The sequence below is a fragment of the Leucopleurus acutus genome, assembly GCF_964270905.1.
Source record: "Leucopleurus acutus genome assembly, chromosome: 16".
Taxonomy (NCBI): domain Eukaryota; kingdom Metazoa; phylum Chordata; class Mammalia; order Artiodactyla; family Delphinidae; genus Leucopleurus; species Leucopleurus acutus.
In genome coordinates this window covers 55,077,824-55,087,059 of record NC_139158.1, presented here as the reverse complement: position 1 = coordinate 55,087,059, position 9,236 = coordinate 55,077,824, and positions in this window count along the sequence as shown.

Here is a 9,236-nt window from a genome sequence, read left to right as displayed (position 1 = left end):
CACACTCTAACCTCAACTCCTACTGCGCTCATTCCTCTCACTCACTCTGTTTCAGCCACACTGGTCTCCTTGCTGGCCCTTGTACAAACCAGGCACATTCTACCAGAGAGTCTTTGCACATGCTGTTTCTCCTCTCTGATCTGCTTTTCAATCAAAGGGCCACATGGGTCATCCCCTCAACTCCTTTGGGTCATTACTCAAGTATCACCTTCTTAGTGACATCTTCCCTGGACATTGTTTAAAATTGCACTTCCCCAACCCTATCTTCCATCTCTGTTTCTCTGTTGACAATCTAATATACTATATAGTTTATTCATCTTGTTTATTCTGTTTCCTCATCCCACTAGAATGTAAGTTCCATGGGGATAGGAATTTTTAACTATTATCTTCACTGTTAAGTCCCCTTTTCCTATAATAGTACCTGGCACTGACAGGCACTCAATAAGTATTTGCTGAATGAATGAACATCAGTCTGGGGAAGAGGCTTGTGAATAAGTTTCTAAGAATGTACTCTGAGTCTGGGTGTACTCTGTACACCTGGGTCCACATGAATGCGCACCAAAGGAGCTTTGCAACTAAACAGATATCACCCATTCCGTGGATGTCAGCTAGTCTCTTTCTACAGCCACCTCAGCCCTTGGCCAATGAGTTCATGAACAAAGTGACCACGGGGCCTGGGGTTGCAGTTAGGCATGTGCTCAACAACATGAACTTCACCAAGACTGACCTAGACTATCACCATTGCTGAGGGTCTAAGTTGACAGCAGAGCAACTTATCTGAGACAACACAGTGCCAAACTTCAGGGGGATGAGCTTGCCACTTGGTGGCAGATCAATTACTTTGGGCCGCAAGAGGGCAGCAATTTGTTTTCTCTGGAAGAAGTGAGCTTATTTTGGATAGGTCTGCTCTTGCTGCCTTACTTCTTTCAGCAATGCCATATGTGAATTTATTAAACTTATTTACTGTCACGATATCCCACGTATTACTTCTCACTAAGGAAGTCATTTTACAACTGAAGAAGTAAGGCAATGGGTTGAAGTTCATGGGTACTGTCTTTACCATGTACCCCATCACCTAAGAGCATCTGGCCTGAGGGAACACTGGAATGGACAATGAAAAATCAGTTACGATGCCAACTAGTTGATAATATCTAGCAAGTCTGGGGTACTGTCCTACAGGATGAATTATTTTCTCCAAGCCAGTGACCACTTTATGGTGCTGTTTCTTACACAGCCAGAACACATGGGTCTAGGAACCAAGGTGTAAGAGTAACACCTTGTCACTGTTACTTCTAATGATCCCTTCATAAAGTTTTTGCTTTGCATGCCCATAAAATTGGGCTTTACTAGCTAGAGGTCTTACTATCCAAAGGAGGAATACTTCTACCAGAAGACAGGACAATGAATCCATTGAACTGGATGTTGAAACTACCACCTAAACATTTTGGCTCTTGTGCCTATGATGTAGAAAACATAAAGAGGATTAGTGGGCTTCCACTTGATAATTAGGAGAAAACTGGGTCACTGATATAAATTGGGGCATGGAAGACATTTCCAGAACTTAGAGGGTCTTCTAGGGCAGTTCCTAATATGTTCACATCCACTAATAGAAGGTGGTAGAAACTATAGGCAGGATCATTATGGGCTCAGACACCTCAGGATGAAGCTTTGAGTCATCCTACCAGGTAGAGAATCCAGACCAGCTGAGATGCTGACCGAGTAAAAAGGGAATACAGAATGGGAATGGAGAAAGATAGTTCTAAATATTAACTAGAACCTCAAGACCAGTTGCAGAAAGAAGGCCTGTATTTGTACATTAAGCAACTTGCCTCCCCCCCTTACTTCCCCTATTATTTGAAATAAAATGTATTGGTAGTAGTCAACTTGATAATTTAGTCCTTTGGATAGAGGTTATCAAGCAGAGTGTAGGAATAAACACCACACAGTGAGTGATAGATCTTTATAGCTTCCTTTTATAAAGAAGGGAAATATGTTTTTTACGTTGTCATGTTAAGTTGCTGTTGTTATACAGACGTTTATGAATGGGTAGAATGAACATGTATGCATAGTGACTAGCCAAAGAGGTGAATGGTAGTAAATAAAGTGATTTTGATACCCGACACCCAATCCATCCTCCTAGTGTGCCTTCCTATAATGCAGAGGTTGGAAAGCAAAGAAACGTTTCCCAAAGTTTTTTTTTTTTTTTTTTTTTGGCTGTGCCGCGTGGCTTTTGGGATCTTAGTTTTCCCACTAGGGATGGAACCCCAGGCCCATGGCAGTGAAAGCACGGAGTCCTAACCACTGGACCGCCAGGGAATTCCCTCCCAAAGTCCTTTTGCCACTTGAATTCTGAGTGTGAATTGGAGTCCACTGATTAGATTTGGAAGGTAGAATTGGAGAGCCGTCTTCCTCCTTCTTGCTGTTTTCTGCTGGCACATGTAGTTGAGGAGACATTTAATTTAACTTCTCTGCAGCAACATTCTAGCAGTTGTTAAGAGGCAGTTGTGTGATGTTGGCAGGCCCCAATTCTCCACCTTTCTTGTTGTGGGGGTAGAAGCTCCCCTGGCAAGCCAGGCCTGTAGTGTTTTTCTGGGAGTCAGCCCTGGAGACCCAGCATGCAGCCCATTCCTCCAGCCCTTCCAACAATATTACAATCATCTCTGTTTTACAATCCTTCTTTTTAATGTGCCGAGAATGGTCTGCATTTCCTGTAACTAAATCCTCACTGATATACCTTTATCCAAAGCACTCTACCCAGCTCACCTACTACATACTTAAAAAGTTATGAGGCAATATTAATTCATAAAAACTACATACTAGTTTTATTTGAAGTTATAGAGGTCACTATCAGAAGAGCTAAAAAAAGCTATACCAGGTTTGCTCTGGAGCATGGGCCTAGGGGTGGAAAGGTAGAGTGTACATATTTGTTTTCATCATCAGCTTTTCTACACAATGGAATTAGTTACCATATATATATATATATATATATATATATATATATATATATATATAACTTGATAAGATAGACATAAAAATAAATGAAAAGGTTAAAAAAATTGAGTGAGATTTTGACATTTAACTTGAAACTATTTTTAATACAGAGACTTGCAAAGTCACTGAATAATTCATTAAGATGAGAACCTTAGCCTTACTTCCATATACAAATAATAATTTCAACAGACTTCTTCTAGATATATTGAAAACACTGGATAGCCTGAAAACTTCTCTTTCTCAAAGAAGGTCTATTATCTAAAGTATTGGAAATGGCTCTCCTTCTCAGTCCTGAGAAGCACTGTATTCACAGGTTTGGCAGGCAAAATGTCATCCCCCCTCCGATGACATCCACATCCTAGTCCCCAAAATCTGTGACTATGTTAGGTTATACAGCAAAGGAAAATTAAGATTGTTAATCAGCTGGTCTTAAAATTGGGAGATTGATTATTCTGAATTATTTAGGTAGGCTCAACATAATCAGAAGGAATTTAAAAGTAGAAGAAGGAGGCAGATGGAGTCAGTCAGAGGAAGATGTGACTATGGAGAAAAGGCACAAAGAGAAGCAATCCTGATGGCTTTTTAGATGGAGGAAGAGGGGCATCAGGCAAGGAATGTGGGTGGCCTCTAGAATCTGGGAAAGGCAAGGAAACAGATGCTACCCAGAGCCTCTAGAAAGGACCATAGCCCTGTCAATGCCTTGATTTTAGCCCAGTGAGATCCGTGTTAGACTTCTGATCTTCAGACCTGTAAGATAATAGATTTGTGTTAAGGCACTAAGTTTGTGGTAAGGTGTTGCAATAGCAATAGGACAGCGATACAACATCGTATAAACAGTATTCTAGCAAAAGGAGCTGATATCTAGTCATGACACTGAAAACCAGCTGTAAAAAAAAAAAGAGGCAAGTCATGCATTTTGTTTTCTCCTACTCACTGAATGTTTGGAGAACCTCTCAGTGAAAAAGACTCTTAGCTAACATTTCGGTTGTGGAAGTTTTTCACATTTTGTCATTGACACCTTCACTGTGAGACAGTAAGAAAGATGCCTTTTTTGCTATAGTTTCTGTATCATCAGAGGTTACCCAAACAGCAGCTGGACTATGAGAGATTCTCAGTGAAGGGTCTGGGATGAAGGACACACCCCTTCACCAAGGTGATGAATAAAGAAGAGTAAGGCACTGAAATTTCTTGGTTGCTAGGTTGACACCTTTAAAAGCTGAGGTGTTATCCCCTTTTCTTCTCTGCTTAATATGTTAAATTAGGGGCCATAGAGAACAAGCACAAGATGTGAACGTGGGAAAGAGTTCACATCTGAACTCACAACCTGAGCTCTGACCACAGAAGTGTGAGTGAGCATTGCCCACAATGGTTATGACCATGGGGTTGGTGAGTGGGTCTCCTGAAATTTTACCAAAATTTGTATTGCTTATTTTTTATAGCTTTCATTGGATTATATAGGAAGCCTGCAAAACATTCCATGGAAGATGCTTTTGATCTTTTAGGGGCTGGAGTCCAGACAGCTTGCAATGTAAGCTCTCTGAGAACAGAGACATGTAGATTCCCTACAATCTAAACATGAGTGGTATAGAAGAATTTTCTAATTGTGGAAGAAAGGAAATAATATGTTTAGTTTAATTTGCTTCCTGGGAAATGGGCTTGGAATTGACAAAACATAGAAGAGGTGGCGGTAGCCAAATATCAGAGGGTGGTTTTAGTATCAGAAAACCTATTCCAAACTGTGGCTGATTTGTATACAAGTTGATATACTTTGGTAACAGCCAGTTTTACTGGATAAAAATCTCAGTTTTAGTGAGTGGGTAAAGACTGAAGAATATTTCAAAAGGGATCTAGCCCTGTATTTTGTTCAAAATTTAAGAAGAGTCATAGTTTAACTCAAATTTCGTCAAGAAACACAACTGTTTTCTCAACTAGTACTGAGCCTCTCAGCCCTACACCACCTTTTCCTAGATATGAACACGTGCTCCAGAATTAAAGTTATTAAACAACCTGATTTAACTGAAAAAAAAAATTAATGCTGGGAATTCCCTGGTGATCCAGGGGTTAGGACTTGGTGCTTTCACTGCCAGAGCCCAGGGTTCCATCCCTGGTCAGGGAATTAAGCTTCTGCAAGCTGCGCAGTACAGCCAAAAGAAAAAAAAATAATAATAATGCTGAGTTGTGTGGAGATGTGGCTTCTAAAAATATGAGGACTAACAAACTATTAAGTTTTCAAGGAATATGAGGTATGTATAGGAAATCAGTAGCTGAAGAATATTTATTACATTCAAAAACACTTTAAAAAACAAAATTCTCAAATTTGTATTCACTTTGCAGGTATTATATAACCCCTTTAAAATTAACTAAAGTGCTGAGTATTCTATGGAGGAAAAAAATTATCTTGTGCTCACATTTGAAGGTTTCTCTCAGAAGTAAACCACTGAAAGAATCCACAGTATTGCTTTAAATTTTTTCCATTGGGGAGGGGGGTGTGAAGGTGTTTATCATCTTTCAAATTCAGTCACTTGTTCTGAAATGGATTGGATAGTTAGATGATAACATTAAAATAGGTCTCTCTAAGCTATAGAAAACAAGATTCTTAAATTTTTGACAAGGAGAAATGGAACAAAAAATAAAGCAAGTCATACACTAAATAATGTTAAAAATCCTGCTGTTACTTTAAAAATATTTTACTACTGGGAATTCCCTGGTGGTCCAGTGGTTAGGACTCGGTGCTTTCACTTCTGTGGGACCAGGTTCAATCCCTGGTCAGGGAACTAAGGTCCCACAGGATGTGTGGCACAGCCAAAAAAAATTTTTTTTTATTACTAAGGGAAAATAGGACAAAAGTATTAAAACCAACTCTTTCACTTCCTTGTTTGTAGATAATGCCTGCCTATTTGACTGTTTTTACTTCCTTTGAAGCTTCCTACAAGAAATGAACCATTTATATGAGTTTTTATAAACTCTTAGCTAAAGACTTGTTCACATATTCTCAGAAAGGAATAATCAAAGGCTGGCACTAGAAATTGACAAAAAAAGAATTTAGTTTAGATCTCTTAATTTAAAGAGCAATCTAAATTATAGAATTTATATAGAGTTCATCTCTGCAGGCCCTGAAGAGCTTGACCCTACCACTAATGCCCTCTCTTGGGTACACGTGTTTCAAATCTAAACCCGATCACTTTATTCCTTCCTGTTTAGACTGTTAGTTCATGTAGTTATTACAATGGTTTAAACCTGTACCTTATTTGTGTTACTAAGTATTCAAAATACCTTTGGGGTTAGGATGAGTAATTAAAGCTCACTCCTACAAAACTTAACTCTCCTTGATTCCTGAGGAGAGAAATAATTTCATTTTCCTGATTTGGCTTTAACTTCCAATTATTATTTATATAAGACCCATCCACTTGCAGAGCTATTTTCTTTGCACTATAATTATTTCTTCTTTGTTACTTAATATAAGTAACAAACACTATACCTTATTGTATGTCTAATATAAGAAGAGGGTAAACATATCTCTATGTTTATCAATAGACTATTAACAGAAAATATTAACGAATAGATTTGGGATAGTTTTCTTTTCAAAAAGCTTATGCTTCAAATAGAAGTGACAAGTGGGAAAGAATGAGTGGGTTGCAGAATTTTCAAAAGCCTAAAACCAGGATCCAGGAATCTTTAGCAGAGGTAGGATGTGCCTATTTTCAGCACAGCCCGACCTGCACTGCTTTGCAACTAACCAAGGAAAGCCTGAGTGGCGAGACAATACTACCCTCTAGGGGCAACATTTTTACTTTCACAACTTCCACAGCAAAGGATCAATCAAAAGATAAGAAGCCATACACAGGGGCTTCCCTGGTGGCCCAGTGGTTGGGAATCCGCCTGCCAGTGCAGGGGACACGGATTCGAGCCCTGGTCCGGGAAGATCCCACATGTCGTGGAGCAACTGTGTGCCACAGCTGCCACGGGCTGTGTTCCACAACTGCTGAGCCTGTGAGCCACAACTGAGTCCACATGCCACAGCTGGTGAGGCCCGTGTGCCTGGAGCCCGTGCTCCGCAACAGAAGAGGCCACCGCAATGAGAGGCCCGTGCACCGCAATGAAGAGTGGACCCCGCTCACCGCAACTAGAGAAAGCCCGCGTGCAGCAACAGAGACCCAACACAGCCAAAAATAAATAAATAAATTTATTAAAAAAAAAAAAGCCATACACGGTATAGCTCCATAGTTCAGCTGTGACTGCACAGTAGATATTAGTAGCTATTGTTGTTAGCATTGATGCTTTCAAAGAAGTAACTTAAGCACACTGTCAACTGGCTAATTATTCAAGGTTATTTACAATCCTTTCTTTTCCTGTTTTGTTCTGTTAGAATTTACATGATTGACTACAGAAGTTGGGATAAGACACCTGACTAGTTTTTAAAAAAAATAATTCTAATAAAAAGGGTGAAGAGATAAAAATTGGCATTAATCTCAAGCAAGAGACTTAGGGCTCATAGACGGATACTTACTTGGATTCTTGTTACAGGCTTACTTTTCCAATTATTTTTTCCTAATTTTGGTAAAAAGTCCAGTGACAGAGATTCCCAATCCCTCAGACATATGAGCTGCCCACCTATTTAGTTAATCTTATTAGATAGAAATTAACTTATACAATTTATAAAACAGGGAATGAACTTATTATAAATCAAATACTAACCGTAGAACTTTTAGGTTTCCTCTGCCCCCTGCCCTCCCCTAGCTGAATATGTTAGCAAATATGCTTCACTACTATTTACTATGTGTATCCTAACAGCTTATATCTGGGATTGTTGTTTTACTGGGTTTCTGCATTTTCTCCACCCTTCATCCCAGATTAATCTGTTCATTTGTTGACACCTGTCATGTTCTAGAAAATGAGATCAAAGACTGATAGCTGCATGTTCTCCTGTCTTAAAATGTTAAGGAAATGGTCTGTTGGAAGCACTGTTACTTTTTAGTTCTATGTATTGAGCTGTCATTGACCTTTAGGCCAAAATGCCAGACACTTAACTGCCCTACTTTATAAAGACTTAGTAGTAATATCAGTAGTCCGTAGTAAAGCTGACTTTCTGTATTACATATATATACATATATATAATAGTTTCCTATATTTTATTTTATTAAACATTTTCCAGCTTTATTGAGATATAATTGACATATAACATTGTGTAAATTTAATATGATGATTTGATACATGTATATATTGGGAATTGTTTACCACAGTAAGGTTAGTTAACACCTCCATCACCACACATAATTATTTGTGTATGTGTGTATGTGGTGAGAATATTTAAGCTCTACTCTCTGAGTAACTTTGAAGTATATAATACAGTACTGTTAACTATAGTCACCATGCTGTATATTAGTGCCCCAGAACTTATAACTGGAAATTTGTAGCATTTAACCAACACCTCCCCATTTCCTAGTTTACTATATTTAAAGTGTGAGTTTTGTTAGTTGGGGGTTAATTTTTTCTCTAATTTTATATTGAAGTGAGAAACAGAAGAACATAATGAAATCACTACACAGACAACAGACAAAAGTTTTATTTTAAAAATTTACAGTTTAGTATAATGTAATTCCATACACAGAAATATACAAAAAATACATACGACTAAAATTGTATTTTAAACAGAAAACCATAAATTATATTTCATGGTTTAATTTCTGTGACTATTTTTTGCCTATGAGCCAAAAGGCTATCTCCAAACAATAAAGCAACTAAGTGAAGAGCTCAGGTGTTATTCTCGATGGTATCATTCTTGATGGCCCTGGATAAAACTAGATTACCATAAATTGATAGTACATAAATTGAATAAATAATTAAACATTAAATTAGAATTTAGAAAAAACAAGATTAAATACCAAAAGGAATAGAAATAAAAACTATCAGAGCAAGAAATGAAAAAAACATGAAGAGAAAAGCAAGTAAGATCATGCCCTCATAGCAGGAGGCAGATGCAGCAGGACTGACAGCTTATGGAGCACAGAGAAGAAAAAATCCCAAGACACAATGAGAAAGTGTCCTAAATTAGTAGAAGGTGGAAAGAGTGAGTAAACGGAAAGAGTAAACGCAGGTCCTTGAGTGGAAGGGATAAGAGACTGAAATACTGCCCACTCCCCCCTGACAGGATTATCCAGAAAGTCTATGTATCAGTTGTAGGTATTTGATTCCAATATCATTGTTTTTTTAAAAGAATTATCCTTTTTACATTGCTAGTACAAACA